General features: G+C 43.3%; 1 protein-coding gene across 1 annotated transcript in view; it reads left to right on the top strand.

The window, feature by feature from the left end:
* Nucleotides 1-21,324, top strand: part of pex5lb (peroxisomal biogenesis factor 5-like b) — a 161,151-nt gene that overhangs the window by 79,768 nt on the left and 60,059 nt on the right. The gene's annotated exons all lie outside the window — the stretch shown is intronic.

The following is a 21,324-nucleotide window of genomic DNA, read 5'->3' as shown; positions in this document are numbered from 1 at the left end:
AGCCCGGACGATAAGAAATAACAAACTCGAAACGAGCGAAAAACAGAGCCCAACGAGCCTGACGCGCATTAAGTCGTTTGGCTGAACGGATGTACTCAAGGTTCCTATGGTCAGTCCAAACGACAAAAGGAACGGTCGCCCCCTCCAACCACTGTCGCCATTCGCCTAGGGCTAAGCGGATGGCGAGCAGTTCGCGATTACCAACATCATAGTTACGTTCTGACGGCGATAAGCGATGAGAGAAAAACGCGCAAGGATGGACCTTGCCGTCAGAGAGAGAGCGCTGAGAAAGAATGGCTCCCACGCCCACCTCTGACGCGTCAACCTCAACAACAAACTGACTAGAGATGTCAGGTGTAACAAGAATAGGTGCGGATGTAAAACGATTCTTAAGAAGATCAAAAGCTCCCTGGGCGGAAACGGACCACTTAAAGCACGTCTTAACAGAAGTAAGGGCTGTGAGGGGAGCTGCCACCTGACCAAAATTACGGATGAAACGACGATAGAAATTAGCGAAGCCCAGAAAGCGCTGCAGCTCGACGCGTGACTTAGGAACGGGCCAATCAATGACAGCCTGGACCTTAGCGGGATCCATCTTAATGCCCTCAGCGGAAATAACGGAACCGAGAAAAGGGACAGAGGCGGCATGAAAAGTGCACTTCTCAGCCTTCACATAAAGACAGTTCTCCAAAAGGCGCTGGAGGACGCGTTGCACGTGCTGAACATGAATCGAGAGAGACGGTGAAAAAATCAGGATATCGTCCATGTAAACGAAAACAAAAATGTTCAGCATGTCTCTCAGGACGTCGTTAACTAGTGCCTGAAAGACAGCTGGAGCGTTAACGAGGCCGAAAGGAAGAACCCGGTATTCAAAGTGCCCTAACGGAGTGTTAAACGCCGTCTTCCACTCGTCCCCCTCCCTGATGCGCACGAGATGGTAGGCGTTACGAAGGTCCAATTTGGTGAAAAACCTGGCTCCCTGCAGGATCTCGAAGGCTGAAGACATAAGAGGAAGCGGATAACGATTCTTAACTGTTATGTCATTCAGCCCTCGATAATCCACGCATGGGCGCAGGGACCCGTCCTTCTTCTGAACAAAAAAAAACCCCGCTCCGGCGGGAGAGGAGGAGGAGACTATGGTACCGGCGTCGAGCGAAACCGACAAATAATCCTCGAGAGCCTTACGTTCGGGAGCCGACAGAGAGTATAATCTACCCCGGGGGGAGTAGTTCCCGGAAGGAGATCAATACTACAGTCATACGACCGGTGTGGAGGGAGAGAAGTGGCCTTGGAACGACTGAACACCGTGCGCAGATCGTGATACTCCTCCGGCACCCCTGTCAAATCGCCAGGCTCCTCCTGTGAAGAAGAGACAGAGGAAACAGGAGGGATAGCAGACATTAAACAGGTCACATGACAAGAAACATTCCAGGATAGGATAGTATTACTAGACCAATTAATAGAAGGGTTATGGCGCACTAGCCAGGGATGACCCAAAACAACAGGTGTAAAAGGTGAACGAAAAATTAAAAAAGAAATGGTTTCGCTATGATTACCAGAGACAGTGAGGGTTAAAGGCAGCGTCTCACGCTGAATCTTGGGGAGAGAACTACCATCTAAAGCGAACAAGGCCGTGGGCTCCCTAACTGTCTGAGAGGAATGTCATGTTCCCGAGCCCAGGTCTCGTCCATAAAACAGCCCTCCGCCCCAGAGTCTATCAAGGCACTGCAGGAAGCAGATGAACCGGGCCAGCGGAGATGGACCGGAAAGGTAGTGCGTGATCCAGAAGGAGAGGCCTGAGTAGTTGCGCTCACCAGTAGCCCTCCCCTTACTGATGAGCTCTGGCTTTTACTGGACATGAGGTGACAAAATGACCAGCGGAGCCGCAGTAGAGACAGAGGCGATTGGTGATTCTCCGTTCCTTCTCCTTGGCCGAGATGCGGATACCCCCAGCTGCATAGGCTCAGCATCCGAGCCGGCGGAGGAGGGTGGCAGTGATGCGGCAGGTGGCAGTGATGTGGAGAGGGGAGCAACGGAGAACGCGAGCTCCTTTCCACGAGCTCGGCGACGAAGATCAAACCGTCGCTCTATGCGAATAGCGAGAGCTATTAAGGAGTCCAGACTGGAAGGAACCTCCCGGGAGAGGATCTCATCCTTAACCTCGACGAGGAGACCCTCCAGAAAACGAGCGAGCAAAGCCGGCTCGTTCCAGTCACTAGAGGCAGCGAGAGTGCGAAACTCAATAGAATAATCCGTAACGGATCGATTCCCCTGACATAGGGAAGACAGGGCCCTGGAAGCCTCCTCCCCAAAAACAGAACGGTCAAAAACCCGTATCATCTCCTCCTTAAAGTCCTGGTACTGGTTAATACACTCAGCCCTCGCCTCCCAGATTGCCGTGCCCCACTCACGCGCCCGTCCGGTAAGGAGAGAAATGACGTAGGCGATGCGGGCTGCGCTCCTGGAGTAAGTGTTGGGCTGGAGAGAGAACACCACATCACACTGAGTGAGGAATGAGCGGCACTCAGTGGGCTCCCCAGAGTAACAGGGCGGGTTGTTGATCCTGGGCTCCGGAGACTCGGAAACCCTGGAAGTGGGCGGTGGATCGAGGTGGAGTTGGTGAACCTGTCTTGTGAGGTCGGAGACTTGGACGGCCAGGGTCTCAACGGCATGTCGAGCAGCAGACAATTCCTCCTCGTGTCTGCCTAGCATCGCTCCCTGGATCTCGACGGCGGAGTGAAAAGGGTCCGGAGCCGCTGGGTCCATTCTTGGTCTGATTCTTCTGTTATGTACTTGAGTGAAGACCCAAAAGCGGTTTTAACAGAAAACAGAGTTCTTTAATGAAAAACAGGAATGGCATAAATCCTCTTCCAACGTTGTCAATGGAACAAAAAGAACGTTAGTATAGTGCAGGATGCACCTGCCAGGCAGACTCCGACAGGATAGGACAAGGTGGAAGCAAACGAGACGACAGCTTGCTTCTGGCATCAAAAACACAAACAAGAATCAGACACTGAAAGTAGCAGGAACAGAGAGAGAAATAGAGACCTAATCAGAGGGGGAAGAGAGAACAGGTGGGAAAGAGTGAATGAGCTAGTTAGGGGAGATGTAGAACAGCTGAAGAATGAGAGACAGAGAAGGTAACCTAAAAAGACCAGCAGAGAGAGACAGAGTGAAGAGAAAGGACAGGAACAGACATAACAAGACATGACATGAAGTTGATGCAAAGGGTCAATATTTGCAGTTTTGACCCTTCTTTTTCAAGACCTCTGCAACCCGCCCTGGCATGCTGTCAATTAACTTCTGGGCCACATCCTGACTGATGGCAGCCCATTCTTGCATAATCAATGCTTGGAGTTTGTCAGAATTTGTGGGTTTTTGTTTGTCCACTCGGCTCTTGATGATTGACCACAAGTTCTCAATGGGATTAAGGTCTAGGGAGTTTCCTGGCCATGAACACAACATATTGACGTTTTGTTCCCTGAGCCACTTAGTTTATCACTTTTTCCCTTATGGCAAGGTGCTCCATCATGCTGGAAAAGGCATTGTTCATCACCAAACTGTTCCTGGATGGTTGGGAGAAGTTGCTCTCAGAGGATGTATTGGTACCATTCTTTATTCATGGCTGTGTTCTTAGGCAAAAGTGTGAGTGAGCCCACTCCCTTGGCTGAGAAGCAACCCCACACATGAATGGTCTCAGGATGCTTTACTGTTGGCATGACACAGGACTGATGGTAGCGCTCACCTTGTCTTCTCCGGACAAGCTTTTTTCCGTACGACCCAAACAATCGGAAATGGGATTCATCAGAGAAAATTACTTTACCCCAGTCCTCAGCAGTCCAATCTCTGCACCTTCTGCAGAATTTCAGTCTGTCCCTGATGTTTTTCCTGGAGAGAAGTGGCTTCTTTGCTGCCCTTCTTGACACCAGGCAATCCTCCAAAGGTTTTTGCCTCATCGTGTGTGAAGATGCACTCACACCTGTCTGCTGGCATTCCTGAGCAAGCTCTGTACTGGTGGTGCCCCGATCCCGCAGCTGAATTAACTTTAGGAGACGGTCCTTGTGCTTGCTGGACTTTCTTGGGCACTCTGAAGCCTTCTTCACAACAAGTGAACCGCTCTCCTTGAAGTTCTTGATGATCTGATAAATGGTTGATTTAGGTGCAATATCCTTGCCTGTGAAGCCCTTTTTGTGCGAAGCAATGATGACTGCACGTGTTTCCTTGCAGGTAACCATGGAAGAACAATAATTCAGCATGACAGAATGAATGATCTCCAGCCTTGTCCCCGTCAACACTTACCCCTGTGTTAACGAGAATCACTGACATGTCAGCTGGTCCTTTTGTGGCAGGGCTGAAATGCAGTGAATGTTGTTTTGGGGGGGATTCAGTTTATTTGCATGGCAAAGAGGGACTTTGCAATTAATTGCAATTCATCTGATCACTCTTCATAACATTCTGGATGATCGCAAATTGCGATCATACAAACTGAGGCCGCAGACTTTGTGAAAATTAATATTTGTGTCATTCTCAAAACTTTTGGCCACGACAAGACTGTTAACACACTGTGTTGTGACTATAATGGCCTATTATGTAGTAGTGCTTTAAGGCTGCAGTTATGGGTGTGGTTGGAGGCGTGTCCAACCCACAGGTGACATCTTGAATTTGCTGCAAGCCCATTCTGAGAGACAGCTGGGGCTAGCTCGATCCAATTGGGAGAGATGCTGGTTGGAGCTGGAGACCGAACAGTTGATGGCTGGTTTGTGCTTTGTCAGTGTCCGATTCGGATTGGAAAGCGACAGGTTTTTGAGTGTTGATGTAGTGGTGTTTATCCAACACTGCGCTGTGACTGGAGCAGAGATGGATGGATGGAAATGTAAGGGGGTTAGGACTTGAGGAGGATGTGATGGAGTGTAGCGGTGGAGGGGGGAAAGTTGGAGGAAGAGTAGTGCAAGTAGATATGAAGAAGCGGAAGACTGAGGATCTTTTGCAGGTCTAGTCAGGAGAGAGTGGTAATGAGGGAGGTTCCGATCAGTGTTTTATGGAGGGAAGTGGAGTTCAATGGGTTGGTTAAGTTTAAGGATAAGAGTGAAGTAATGGCGGTGAGTCTGATCGAATTGGCTCGTGATTTGTATAGTAAAGTAGGAGAGGTTGTGTCTGCTAAAAGTCTTTGTGATGGAAGTTTGGTGGTGGTGTGTACTGATGCTAAACAGCATGAGAAGGCTCTCAAACTCAAACAGGTATGTAAACGTGAGGTTGATAGTAGCATACCGGATCAAACCGGGCGGGAGTGGCTGACAGGAATTATTTTACCAGAAGTCCCAGAAATAGTTAACATAAAGAGTCACTTGAAGGGAGGCTCTCTTATTGATGCAAAGTGCCTCCAGATGACACAAGAAGGGTGGATAGCCTGTCAGAGATACTAAACTTTGAGGATCCGGTACTGGCAGAAAAAGTTAAGATGTGCAAGCTTATGTTCCGAAACCATTGCGTTGATATAACTGTTAAAGGTTTGGGTATGTGGCGGTGGTGTTTAAAGGGAAAATGAGATTTGTGAAGTGTGGGGCCAAACATGAATGTGGAGATCCAGTTAAACTGCTGTGCAGTGATGAAAAGACAAGTAGAAGTGCAACAGGTGAGGAGTGAGCGTAAAATCTCATATGCAGAAGCAGTAAAGGTTGTAAACGCAGAGCACCTAGAAGAGCAGATATTCCAGGACAGATTGGGATGCAGGTTGGGCGTGATGTAGGGAGAAGAATGGAAGAGAACACACGACTGCTAGACATGAAGAAGGTTGTTACATATGCATGGTAAGTGAGAAATCTAAGAATAAGATTTGGCTTGTTTAGCATAGCCCTGCCCTGCCCCCTTGTGGAGCTCTTCAGTTACTGTTTCTTATATAATTCATAATTGGGATTTTGTTATTGCAACTTATTTTTATAACAGTGTTATTATGTTACTTCATTGTAATATTGTTTTATTGCTATTTCCTGATATTGTATTCTAATTACTAACAATTCCTCATTCTGTACTTTCAGAAACCACACACATAAACAGTAACAAACATTAATCGCGAACATCATAACTGGACATCTTTCTTGCCGAAGATTGAGGCCAACTTTTGCATGCTAGCAACATACTGTTTGAATTTACACTCCTTTACAGTTTTAGTGGAGGAAAAAATAGGTCTATATGTAATGGTTGTCTATTTTTTTGAAGTATTGGTGGTGATTGAGCAACAGAAACAGCAAGAAAACACTGACAACTTATTAATATGCAAAACCCATATTTCAATAATGTTGTGATTGAACAACAACAAACTGCATTCCCATCCCCCACCTCTAAAGGCATAGTATCAAGGCAGGTCACCTGTCAAAAACTGCATTCCCATCCCCCACCTCTAAAGGCATAGTATCAAGGCAGGTCACCTGTCAAAAACTGCATTCCCATCCCCCACCTCTAAAGGCATAGTATCAAGGCAGGTCACCTGTCAAGACAGTCAGTAATTGTGGCAGATGTGCTCAATAGTCCCCAAGCGTGGCGTAACACACAGGGTCACAAGCTAAACACATGTGCTTTAAGATCCTCTGCTTCCTTCTCCTGACGCTGGACAAGCATGTGCCTCCTTGTGCGACTGCCTTGAGCAGCAGTTTGAGGGTCTTCGGAGGGAAAATGCAGTGCCGTGAGGTATATCAGCAGGGCACCCGCCAGTGGATGGACACAAGAAGTGTGTGGTGCTCGTTCAGCGGCTCTCTCATGAGGTTCTCTCCATACTTTTGGTAGGTGATCTTCTCACCGATGAGGGAGTGGGTACGTGGGTGAGATACTGTCAATATAATTGCATAATGGAACTGTATGTGAACTATATGTCCAATTACAAAGGAACCTTGTTATATATTCATCTCACCTCTTAGCTGGCGGTGAATTATGTGGCCATTGAGGACAGCAGTGTAGACCTGAATGAAAGAATATATTCTTGTACCACTTGGTAGTTTTCCGAGCACATTCCACAAAGCTGTTTATCATGTCCACCTTATCCACTGTCCCCATTTTGATGTTACAGTCAAGCACGCAGTCTGGTTTGCTCTTTCTCCCGTCTGGTGGTCCACCTTTCCCGTGGCAACATGGTTGCTATATGGACAGTGGAGAGGACATGGACAAATACAGCTGTTCTCCTTGAACTCCTCCTCTGCATCGTCCTGCTTCTGAATGCCTGCATCCCTTTTCTGTTTGAACAGTCTGTGCCAAAGGCCCCTGTGCTGTTGGAGAGCAGATGCTGGAAGTGTGTGGGACTGCTGTACCAATTGTGTGGCCCTTCCCGAGATGAGGAGCCAGCATGGTGATCAGCACGAACCCATAATATTAGATGTCAGTGTTGGACCCTGTGTACTTCATCCACTGTTGGTCTGCCTCCATCACCACCAGCATCTTCAGAGTGACTTGGTACTTCGTTGTGTGCAAGGGGTCCTCAGACTCAGGGTTCTCAATGACCACAAGGTTGGGGGCACCTCACTGATTCCTGACTTTCCGACTCAGAATTTACGAAAATCTCTAGAATGTTTTGCTTTTGAAAGACATTGCTAATGCTACAGCTTAGCCCACTAGCTACATACATAAACAACAACACTGAATTTCTCTGTCAGAGGTCACTTGATTGACTGCCGGCACACGCCAATTGTATGAATAAATCAATATCAGAAAATGGTTTGTGGTGTTTTATTCACATGTTTTCAAGTACTGGTGACAAATCATGGATTCCGATTATTGCAGAGATTGTAATGGACACATACAGTATGATGTGTGTAAAATCCTTTTTCAAGGTTGTACTGATTATGATGAGCTAATTGCTAGTTAAGTGTGGATCCATGTTGGTTATCATCTAACAATGCATTCTGGGTGTCACGGTAACGTCTGTCAGACTAGAGATGTTATAACAAAACGAGGTGAAAGGATGGTTCTAATCATGAAATGGTTACTTACGAGCCCTTTCCCAACAATGCACATTTAAATGGTTACTTACGAGCCCTTTCCCAACAATGCACATTTAAATGGTTACTTACGAGCCCTTTCCCAACAATGCAGATTTAAATGGTTACTTACGAGCCCTTTCCCAACAATGCACATTTAAATGGTTACTTACGAGCCCTTTCCCAACAATGCAGATTTAAATGGTTACTTACGAGCCCTTTCCCAACAATGCACATTTAAATGGTTACTTACAAGCCCTTTCCCAACAGTGCACATTTAAATGGTTACTTACGAGCCCTTTCCCAACAATGCAGATTTAAATGGTTACTTACGAGCCCTTTCCCAACAGTGCAGATTTAAATGGTTACTTACGAGCCCTTTCCCAACAATGCACATTTAAATGGTTACTTACGAGCCCTTTCCCAACAATGCGCATTTAAATGGTTACTTACGAGCCCTTTCCCAACAGTGCAGATTTAAATGGTTACTTACGAGCCCTTTCCCAACAATGCACATTTAAATGGTTACTTACGAGCCCTTTCCCAACAATGCAGATTTAAATGGTTACTTACGAGCCCTTTCCCAACAATGCACATTTAAATGGTTACTTACGAGCCCTTTCCCAACAGTGCAGATTTAAATGGTTACTTACGAGCCCTTTCCCAACAATGCACATTTAAATGGTTACTTACGAGCCCTTTCCCAACAATGCACATTTAAATGGTTACTTACGAGCCCTTTCCCAACAGTGCAGATTTAAATGGTTACTTACGAGCCATTTCCCAACAATGCAGATTTAAATGGTTACTTACGAGCCCTTTCCCAACAATGCACATTTAAATGGTTACTTACGAGCCCTTTCCCAACAATGCAGATTTAAATGGTTACTTACGAGCCCTTTCCCAACAATGCACATTTAAATGGTTACTTACGAGCCCTTTCCCAACAATGCACATTTAAATGGTTACTTACGAGCCCTTTCCCAACAGTGCAGATTTAACTGGTTACTTACGAGCCCTTTCCCAACAGTGCAGATTTAAATGGTTACTTACGAGCCATTTCCCAACAATGCAGATTTAAATGGTTACTTACAAGCCCTTTCCCAACAGTGCAGATTTAAATGGTTACTTACGAGCCATTTCCCAACAATGCACATTTAAAAAAGTAAGAACATTTAGCTTTTTTTAAAGGAAATAGTAATACAATTAAATACGATTGTACTGAGTTACAGTTTATATAAGAAAATCAGTGAAATTAAATAAATTCATTACGAGCTAATCAATGGATTTCACATGACTGGGAATACAGATATGCATCTGTTGGTCACATATATCTTTAAAAAAAGTCTGGTGTGGATTAGGCTCTCAGGATCTCATCACCGTATCTCTGTGCATTCAAATTACCATCGATAAAATGCAATTGTTTTCGTTGTCAATAGCGTATGCCTGCCCATACTATAACCTCACCATGGGGTACTCTGTTCACAATGTTGACATCCGCAAACCGCTCACCCACACGACGCCATGCACTTGGTCTGCGGCTGTAAAGCCAGTTGAACGTACTGCCAAATACTCTAAAATGATGTTGTTGGCAGCTTATGGTAAAGAAACAATCAATTCTCTAGGACCAGCTCGGGTGGACGTTCCTGCAATCAGCATGCCAAATGCATGCTCCCTCCACTTGAGAACTCTTTGGCCTGAATTCTAAGCGTCACGTCTGGAGGAAAAAAAACAAACAATTTAATCAATTGTAACGACCCTGGGTTTATAAGCGAGGAAATCGACCCTGCCGCTCGAGCATGCTTTTGCGGCACAGTCGATAGCGCGCCGGACCTCGAGGTCGAGGGTTCGAGACCTGCTCCCTGCTGTTTCATTACATTGGTGTCAGAGGTGGGATCGTTACACAATTTTAGAGTAAGGCTGTAACGTAACAAAATGTGGAATTAGTCAAGGTGTCTTAATACTTTTGAATGCCTTTATGGCTCAATCATGAGTGATTTTTGAGCTTGGGCTCATTAAATGTCTTTAATGTTGGGCTAATAAAATGTGTTTAAATTATGGCTCAGTTAGCATCAGGCTTGAATTTACAATCAATCCAGACACAGGCCTATGCTTAAGAATGATGTTTACGGTTTTGGCAGGAAATCCCGGGTTACCTGGGAGAAAAGTGATTTCCAGTGCATTCGGAAAGTATTCAGACCCCTCTATTTTTTCCTCATTTGTTACATTACAGCCTTATTCTAAAATTGATTACATTTTTGTTTCTCATCAATCTACACACAACAATACCCTGTAATGACACAAGAAAAACGTGTTTTTAGACATTTTTGCAAATGTGTGTGTGTGTGTGTGTGTATATATATATATATATAATATAATAATATATATATATATAATATAATATATAATATAATATATATATATATATATATATATATATATATATATATATATATATATATATATATATATATATATATATATATATATATATATATATATATATATATATATATAAAAACCTGTTAACATAAATATTCAGTCCCTTTACTCAGTACTTTGTTAAAGCACCTTTGGCAGCGATTACAGCCTTGAGTCTTCTTGGGTATGACGCTAAAAGCTTGGCACACCTGTATTTGGGGAGTTTCTCCCATTTTTTTTCTGCAGATCCTCTCAAGCTCTGTCAGGTTGGATGGGGAGCGTCGCTGCACAGCAACATCCCTACAGCATGATGCTGCCACCACCATACTTCACAGTAGTGATGGTGCCAGGTTTCCTGCATATGTGACGCTTGGCATTCAGACCAAAGAGTTCATTCTTGGTTTCATCAAGCCAGAGAATATTGTTTCTCATGGTCTGAGAGTCCTTTAAGTGCCTTTTGGCAAACTCCAAGTGGGCTGTTGTGCCTTTTACTGAGGAGGGGCTTCCGTCTGGGCACTCTACCATAAAGGCCTGGTTGGTGGAGTGCTGCTGAGATGGTTGTCCTTCTGGAAGGTTCTCCAATCTCCACAGATGAACTCTGGAGCTCTGTAAGAGTGACCATCGGGTTCCCTGACCAAGGCCCTTCTCCCCCGATTGCTCAGTTTGGCCAGATGGCCAGCTCTAGAGACAGTCTTGATGGTTCAAATCTTCTTCCATTTAAGAATGATGGAGGCCACTGTGTTCTTGGGGACTTTCAATGCTGCAGAAATGTTTTGGTACCCTTCCCCAGAGCTGTGCCTCGACACATTCCTGTCTCTGAGCTCTACGGACAATTAATTTGACCTTGGTTTTTGCTCTGACATGCACTGCCAACTGTGGGACTTTATATAGACAGGTGTGTGTGCTTTGCCAAATCATGTCCAATCAAATGAATTTATCACAGGTGGACTCCAATCACGTTGTAGAAACATCTCAAGGATGATCAATGAAAACAGGATGCACCTGAGCTCAATTTCGAGGCTAATAGCAAAGAGTCTAAATACTTATGTAAATCAGGCCTGTTTTTTGTTATATATTAGACAGTTCCCAAACTGTCTAATAACCTGTTTTAGCTTTGTCATTATGGAGTATTGTATGTAGATTGATGAGGAAAACATTTTCTTTTAGAATAAGGCTGTAACATAACAAAATGTGGAGGAAGGGGTCTGAATACTTTCCGAATACGCTGTATATACATCCTCCGGTTCAGCAAGCCCCATAAATATGGATACTTTTTTGTCTGGTATAGTATTATCCAGATTAGCAGATAGTACAGACCAGGTCTACCTGGCTATAACAGAAAATGAGGTTAGAGCTGCCATTTTATGTATGAAAGCTGGGAAGTCACCTGGTCTGGATGGCCTTCCTGTAGAATATTTTGAAAAGTATATTGACATTCTTGTACCTATATTGACAGTGGTTTACCAGGAGTCATTAATAATGGCTCCCTTTCAGACACCTTTTAATGAGGCTTTGATATCGCTTACCCCTAAAAAGGATAGCGATACTAAAGAACCTGGGAATTTTAGAGCTATCAGCCTCCTTAATGTGGATTGTAAGATTCTTACTAAGACCCTTGCGATACGCTTAGAGAAGGCACTACCTAATATCGTACATGGTGACCAAGTAGGATTTATTAAGAACAGGACCTCAACTGATAATATGAGGAGGCTCTTCCATCTCATGTGGTTAAACCGCTCAAACATAGTTCCTACCACTGCTGTCACCCTAGATGCTGGATTAATATGAAGATGTGCTCACCAAGGGATGTAGGAGGCTTGGCTTTACCAGATGTTAAATTGTACAATTAGAATTAAAATTGTACATAGTCCTACACGGTAGAGGTCTGTTGATACTCTGTCACATAGTCCTACAGGGGAGAGGTCTGTTGATACTCTGTCACATAGTCCTACAGGGGAGAGGTCTGTTGATACTCTGTCACATAGTCCTACACGGGAGAGGTCTGTTGATACTCTGTCACATAGTCTTACAGGGGAGAGGTCTGTTGATACTCTGTCACATAGTCCTACAGGGGAGAGGTCTGTTGATACTCTGTCACATAGTCCTACACGGGAGAGGTCTGTTGATACTCTGTCACATAGTCTTACAGGGAGAGGTCTGTTGATACTCTGTCACATAGTCCTACACGGGAGAGGTCTGTTGATACTCTGTCACATAGTCTTACAGGGGAGAGGTCTGTTGATACTCTGTCACATAGTCCTACAGGGGAGAGGTCTGTTGATACTCTGTCACATAGTCCTACAGGGGAGAGGTCTGTTGATACTCTGTCACATAGTCCTACAGGGGAGAGGTCTGTTGATACTCTGTCACATAGTATTACAGGGGAGAGGTCTGTTGATACTCCCAAACCAAATTTGTTACACTCAAGTGGTGTGGAGAACAGTATACAATGTGGAATTTCACATCTAAGGATACTCATCTTTGTGGCACAATCCTAGGCTACTGATGGGAAAGAAGTCTGTATACTGGAAACAGTGGCTAATGAAAATAATTCATACTATAGGTAATCTGTACAATGAAGATGTTTTAAAGTCATACTCAGATTTGGTACAAAAATATGTGGGAGACGAGGGACATTTCTGGAAATATTCACAATGGAGGGAGTGTTTGTTAAACGGCTATCAACAAAATCCAGGAAAGAACCCAAAAGCTGAATATTTGAAATTACCCAAATATAAAGCAGATGTTTTTTTTACTCAATATTTAGTCATCTGCTGAGTAAAGACTAAAAACCTCTGAACATTATGGAAATTGACCTTAAGTGTGATGATACCTGGTTGAAGGTTTTGTACAGCTCAAGGAGGAACATAAGGGAAGCCAGGGGGAAACTTACTCAATATAAGATACTACATAGGTTTTTTGGAACCCAAACAAGGCTTCATAAGGTGGGGCTTGACCAACATACAGTGGGGCAAAAAAGTATTTAGTCAGCCACCAATTGTGCAAGTTCTCCCACTTAAAAAGATGAGAGAGGCCTGTCATTTTCATCATAGGTACACTTCAACTATGACAGACAAAATGAGGGAAAAAAATCCAGAAAATCACTCTTTTTTTAAGTATTTAGATTATCCCTCAGTAATACAGTAGGCAGAAGTTGGTACAGAGTTCAGTATCTGACTGGGGAGAGAGAAGACCTGAGGAGAGCTAAGACATACTGTACTCATATAGCCTCCCCAGTTGGTACAGAGTTCAGTATATAACTGCGGAGAGAGAAGACCTGAGGAGAGCTAAGACATACTGTACTCATATAGCCTCCCCAGTTGATACAGAGTTCAGTATATGACTGGGGAGAGAGAAGACCTGAGGAGAGCTAAGACATCCTGTACTCATTTAGCCTCCCCAGTCCCCCTTGCGGGACTTTCCCTGGCAACAACATTTTAATAAATCTAACCTCTCCCTGACAGCAGCAACCATCTTGTCAGCAATTAAAAGCTCGGAAGTGGGTTTGACCAAAACTTGACCTTTCATCACAAGTATAGGGTCATAGCAAGGTGAACGAGTCTAAGCATCTTCTGACAGGAGGCTGTTTTCTTCAGGCCTGCGGCAGCCTTGTGTTCTCAGTGAAACAGTCGTGTTCGCAGAAACTCAGCCACGGTTTCCGCCTTCTGATAGTGTCTGAAGGGGACAACACTCAAAACAGGTGTTACCACACACCCAGAGGTCTCCGTACAGTTGACCATAACTCAATTTATTAACCCTTTAAAAGGTATGGGGCCTTGGTTTAATCCCTTCAGAGGATATGTCTGTCTGTCATATGCTCAATATTTATGCTGTACGTTGTTTTAAAAATGTGTTTGTGGAAAAGATATATACAACTTTAATAACAAACCAAAAAACTAGTTCAATCGTCTTGGGGTAACAGTTGGAATAATGGGGCAATTCATAGTACAGTGCATTTCTCATCCCTGGATTGAAGTGCTTTTTCTAAACTATATCTCACGCTGGCTTCACAGTGTCTTAATCTATACAGGAAGCCTGTCTGACCCTAGTGCAGCTGTAAGCAAGTGGGTCGGATCTGTTGGCTATCAATAGGGCTACATAGTATATTTTCTCAACAAATACAATGCATATGCTCTTGACTGAGGTCCGTATCAGGATCTTGATATGCGTTTTGATATACATTGTCTGATTATTTGAGTTTTGAGGACATGCTCAATACTTTGTTATATATTAAATCCATATAATTCATAAAGGTGCAAACCGCAAGCTACAAGCACTGTAACTGGTAGCCTAGCAACAAGAACCACTCTTTTTCTGCTGCAGAATTCAAACCGTCATTTTTTTATTTGGGCGCCACAAATGAGTGTAAATGCTGTGGTCGAACTGACAACTGGAAAAACACAGTGAGGAACAGAAAAGACCTCAAAGCAGTTAAAGTGAGTAGCTAATTTGAGATGTTTTATTTATCTTATTAACACGAATCAAGAACGTTAGCTAATTTGGCCAGTAGCCAGCAGGTCTGACTTAGCCTAGCTAGGCTTGATAGGGTGACTTCAGGCTGTTGTGAGAGTCCAGCTTGCTTAGCGAGTACCGCTTCCCCCTGATTCAGCTTATACAGAGACTCAAACTCTCTGCTTCAAAAACACACATGACCGTCCTCCTGTACCATACCATCCCATCACGCCGTTGAAAAAGGCTTCTTAAGTAGCGTAAGGGGTCACACTTCAGGCTGAGGAGTGAGTTTCACAGATCCCAATCTGCTACACTAATACAAGTCTGCAATATCCAGCAAGGTTAATCATCAAAAGAGAGTGGTTTGGTGACCCAGGATTATGTGATGAGAAACTGAAGATTGGTTTGATTCAAGTACTCATTATAAGGGTAACGTGACTGGGTTAGAAGGTGAATTCACCAATTTGTAAGTCGCTCTGGATAAGAGCGTCTGCTAAATGACTTAAATGTAATGTAAATGTAAAGACTTTGTTAACCAATGCCTAGGCTTTAGCTCAGTAGCTCAGTCAAAGTATCATGTTACTTTGATTGGTCTCTTCGAGGAAGAGGTCAAAGGGGGGTGAAGTGTAACACAGGTGGTCCGGGGACCACTTTTGCGGGATAACTAACATTTCAGAGACAAGTTACATTGTCTGGCGCGCAGGATTGGGTTATAAACCCATTAGTCAAACTAACATGTCTTCAGGTCTCAGGCAATACGTTTGCTCATCACATGCATTGATCACCAAACCACCTCTGTTGCACTTCCATTGAGGTGCACAGATCCTTCTGCTTCTGTTTGCCACAGAAAGTGTTGTTGTGCAGTGGGCCTGAGTTCAAATGCAGTCAGCTATATTGGTGCTATGATGGAGTATGAGGTCAAAAGTATGTCAAAATGTTAGCTTCCTGTACTCATTCGGATGGGCTTCAGCTAAGTGGGCTAAACCAGTCTTCTGACATGCAGGAGACCCGGTTCGCACCCAGTAAGTCACAAGAGCAAGAAAAGGTATTTAACTATATTGTAATGCGGGCCAAAATGCTGTTTTTTTCCCCTCTCCTTCTAATGTGTCCATAGAGGGGAACAGAAGGCACCACCATGTTCCAGAGAAACTTCGCTTTCAAGAATGGGGTCATAATAGCTTATAGCCCAAACAGTTAAAATGCTAGTGCCAAATTCATATAAAGAACATACATTCGACATGCTACATTGGCTTCAGAAAACACCAGGAACCTGCTTAACATAGTGTTTGATTCTCTGTTCTCTTTCACCATTTCTTGCTGGCAAGGTACCAAGATGTTGTCTCTGGTTTTGAATCTGAAATTAGAGAACTGAATTTCAGAACTGAATCTAGACGCATCTGAGAAGTTAAATATATTAAACTTTGGTAAACTTGACATTATGGTTTTTAACTTGATACACAGACAATGAATGCAATAGTTACCATATTGAAACTGAATATATAAAGAACAGTAAAGGGGCGTCCTGATGTGGCACAGCAGTCTAAGAGGCGTCACTACAGACCCCGGTTTGATCCCAGCTAGCTGCGACTGGGAGACCGCACATGAGGCAGCGCACAATTGGCCCAGCGTCTTGCGCTTTAGGGGAGGGATTGGCCGGCTGGGATGTCCTTGTCCCATTGCGCTCTAGAGCATCCTGTGGCGGGCTGGGCGCATGCACGCTGACTTCGGTCGCAAGCTGTACAGTGTTTCCTCTGAAATATTGGTGGGTTAAGTAAGCAGTGTATCAAGAAGCAGTGCGGCTTGGCAGGGCTGTGTCTCGACCTTCGCTTCGTTGCAGCGATGGGACTAGACTGTAACTACCACTTGGATATCCACGAAAAAGGGGAGGTTAGCATTTTTTTTTGGGGGGGGGGTAACTTTCTCACTCATAATTATTACAATTCAGGATTATTTGTAATCATGGTAGCATCCATATTACTGTAGCATTTGTCATTGTCCCAATACTTTTGGCGCTCATGGTACGTCTAAATAAACAAAACACTCCAGTGATAACTAACTTTTTAATTTAAAAACTGCTGTTCAGATCTTCGATATAAAGGCTTAATCTGTAATATGTGCATCATCAATTTGGACTTTGAATAATACAATATATAGCCATTGATTCCTGAGGAATAAAACCTCATGAGCTTAATCTCCATCAGAACCCAAAATATAATCTTGATTTACTCCATTGTTTGTAAATCATGTAATTGTAAACAACACTGTATAGCCTCAAAACATATACTGAACAAAAATATAAACATGTGTTGGTCCCTTGTTTCATGAGCTGAAATAAAGATCCCAGAAATGTTCCATATGCACAAACATATTATTTCTCTTAATGTTGTACACTAATGTGTTTCCATCCCTGTTAGTCAGCATTTCTCCTTTACCAAGATAATCGATCCACCTGGCAGGTGTGGCATATCAAAAAGCTGATTTAAACAGCATGATCATTACACAGGTGCATATTGTGCTGGGGACTATAAAAGGCCACTCTAAGATGTGCAGTTTTGTCACACAAAACAATGTTGTTTTAGAGAATTTGGCAGTACATCTAATCGGCCTCACAACTGCAGACCATGTGTAATCACGCCAGCCCAGGACCTCCACATCCGGCCTCTTCGCCTGTGGGATCGTCTGAGACCAGACACCCGGACAGCTGATGAAACTGAGGAGTATTTCTGTCTGTTAAAAAGCCCATGTTGATATCATGGATGGTCAGTCATTGCATCCTTAGCTCTGTTTAGGAATTTGAGAGATTTACATTTCTCCAGCTCCATCCCTCAGCTGTTTACCAAAACTGTGGTGGGGTTTCACTTTATCTTTTGAACTGCAGATGGCCTTTTTTAATGGGTAGGTTGATTCCTTGTTCACTAATGATACTTTGACACTGTTTAATTCCAGTACACCAGAGGACACTTTGGAAATACATGGAGGACAAAGACATGGGTGTTCGGAAATGTTGTTGATCCGGAGCAATTCTCTCGGCTTGTGAAGACGAGGAACAAGGAGACCCTGGTTGCTGTCATCAAGAAGCATGTGAAGCGTTAGATTACGGTAGTCAGTGACAAGTGGAGGGCCTTTGCAGGTTTCTCAAAGGAGGATTACAGGTCAACCACAGTCGACCCACTTACAGGTCTGCACACTCAGAATATTGAGAGGGCGTGGCAGATTTACAAGAAGGAAGTGTGGCATGGAAACCGGTCAAAGAAGTCCCTGAAGAGGAAGCTCTGCTTCATAGAGTGGATATACGTTGGGGTAGGAGGCACAAACATGGACTTTTCAAGGACAATGTGAAAAACTGATAAAGTGATGGTTTTGACCATTTGAAACGCAAAACTTGTGCATCACCCATGTGCAGCACACACATACACAAACGCTCTATGGGTCACCATAAACACACCGTTCTTATACTGGTCGTTCAGTAGTTTACTTTTAATTATACATTGCACACTACTCTGTCGAACTGAACACACCTCTGGCAACGTTATGCATGGTGGGTGATATTCAAGTAAAGGTCACAGAGATGAAGAGAAAGGGGGAGCTACTTCCCCCTTCAACTAAGATGAGGACAATCATGTTTTCCTTGTTGCAGGAAGATGGTACTTTGTTACATTCGATAGAACCGGTTCAAAAAAAGAAACATGAGTTTTTCCCCAAATTGAATTCAACTTCCCTGCTGCTGCAATGTCACATTTAAGCGTTGTGGTTCTTTGTTAGCTTCTCTCTTGATTTATTTCCCTGGGTGCTCCAGTACCTAAAGGTCATTTCAGTCATCCCAACATCAGTTGCACATTTGGATGTGTTGGTTGATTATTGCATATTAACTTAATCACTTTATTTCCATAGTCCCAATGCATGTCTACAGAGCGTTACTAGAGTGTTGGTAATTGCACAATTGCAACATGACCATCAGTTGATAAATATTTGAATGTGAAGTAGATAGTTGAAGGTCTATGCTATACAGACTAAGCTCAACTTGTGTTTCACTTGAGTCCCAAAGCATATCTAAATATCTACAAATAGTTACTAGAATGCTGTTAAAGGGATAGTTCACCCAAATTACACAATTCCGTTGGCTGGATGTCCTTTTGTTGGTGGTCCATTCTAGATACACACGGAAACTGTTGAGCGTAAAAAAACAAGCGTTGCAGTTCTTGACACAAACCAGTGCGCCTGGCACCTACTACTATACCCTGTTCAAAGGCACTTAAATCTTTTGTCTTGCCCATCCACCCTCTGAATGGCACACATACACAATCCATGTTTCAACTAAGATGAGGACAAATATGTTTTCCTTGTTGCAGGAAGATGGTACTTTGTTACATTCGATAGAACCTGTTAAAAAGAAAAAGAAAAACGTATATGAGTTTTTCCCCAAATTGAATTCAACTTCCCTGGTGCTGCAATGTCTCTCTCTTTCACTCACTCTCCTCGAGCAATGGCCCAACATGCACTGGCAGCCTTTAGGCCAAAAATGTTGATAGACAATGTAGTGATTTTTGTTCATTAAAACATTGAGTTTAACATCATGCTTCTGATGCGTTTCTTCATCACCAACAGGAAAGAGACACGTTTAAGCTTAGTGGTTGTTTGTCTACAGAGCGTTACTAGAGTGTTGGTAATTGCACAATTGCAACATGCCCATCAGTTGATAAATATTTGAATGTGAAGTAGATAGTTGAAGGTCTATGCTATACAGACTAAGCTCAACTTGTGTTTCACTTGATTTAGATATGCTTTGGGACTATCTACAAATAGTTACTAGAATGCTGTTAAAGGGATAGTTCACCCAAATTACACAATTCCGTTGGCTTCCTTACCCTGTAAACCAGTGCTATTCCATTTTTTTCAGCAGGGACCCCATTTTTTTTTCTACTAGAATTTCTGGGAACCCATTTCTTTCAACGGAAATTCACGTCAACAAATAACCTTAAGTTATTGCATTTTCATCTCTCTAGGAAAACCAGTTCATGCATTTACTCAATAAAATTGTATTTTTTTAAATATTTTTTTAAATCAGTAACGTTTTTACACGGTGTATAAAACATTAAGAAAACGAATATTCAGTTGCACCCCCCTTTTGCCATCAGATCAGCCTCAATTCATCAGGGAATGGACTCTACAAGGTGTCGAAAGCGTTCCACAGGGATGCTGGACCATGTGGACTCTACAAGGTGTCGAAAGCGTTCCACAGGGATGCTGGCCCATGTTGACTCCAATGCTTCCCACAGTTGCATCAAGTTGTCTGGATTTCCTTCGGGTTGTGGATTATTCTTGATACACACAGGAAACTGTTTAGCGTGAAAAACCCAGCAGCATTGCAGTTCTTGACACAAACCGGTGCGCCTGGAATCTACTACCATACCCCGTTCAAAGGCACTTAAATCTTTTGTCTTGCCCATCCACCCTCTGAATGGCACACATACACAATCCATGTTTCAATTGTCGCAAGGCTTAAAAATCCTTCTTTAACCTGTTTTTCTCCCATTCATCTACACTGATTGAAGTGACATCAATAAGGGATCATAGACTGACCAAGTGAATCAAAGTGAAATCTATGTTATGCAAAGTGCAGGTGTTCTTAATGTTTTGTACACTCAATGTATATTGTCCCATAGAATAAACTGTACTCTTAATTTTTGCAATTCCTAGTGGTGACCCCACTGCAAATCCGACTTTGAATACCTCTGCTGTAAGCAGTCTATGGACAAGATATGACAGCAATCCGTGGCTCGGTTTAGTTTCTCTGACACTGTTTCAACATGCTAATGTTTTAGCATTTGTGGATCAAATCACATTCAAGTCATTGGAACGATATTGGATTTCACGCATCATGTCCAAATCATACGAAAGTATCTAAAATCGATTGTGAAGCTCAACAACGTCACTGAGATAATTTGAACATGATGAGTGAAAAATGCTAGTATCGGTGCCATGCCTTGAATGGTATTTGTGCTAAAAAGGCTAAAGCATTAGCATGTGGAAACAATGCCGCTAAGGAAACTAAACCAAAGCACGGACTGCTGTCCATATACAGCTTACAATGAAAGGAAACCAATATGTAACTGATATGCAGTTGAAACGCTGCTGATAGTCTACAGATGGTTTGTTGAGCATCTATAGATGGAATATCCAAATAAAGTGTTACCGACTAGATCAACTAAGTGGAAGTGGGAGGAGAGTTTGGGAAACACTGCTCTAACCCTTTGATGTTTGCAGATCTGTAAGAAGTAAACAATATGGTAGAAGTCCTACCACTACACGGTCTGCTTATACTTATCCAGACAACTCAGATCTGCAAGCATAGAAGGGTTATAGGGTCAGGGGGATGGATAGAATTAGAATAGGTTGTCTCTCAAGTCTTTTGTATGCATTACATGTTCTCCTAGAAAGTGTTTCCCAAGTTGTTCATTCAGCAGTAACACAACTACATTTATGACTA

Source organism: Oncorhynchus masou, chromosome 3 (genome assembly GCF_036934945.1).
Source record: "Oncorhynchus masou masou isolate Uvic2021 chromosome 3, UVic_Omas_1.1, whole genome shotgun sequence".
NCBI classification, from domain to species: domain Eukaryota; kingdom Metazoa; phylum Chordata; class Actinopteri; order Salmoniformes; family Salmonidae; genus Oncorhynchus; species Oncorhynchus masou.
Note: the sequence above shows the minus strand (reverse complement) of the source record. Positions and strands in the feature narration are given on the sequence as shown.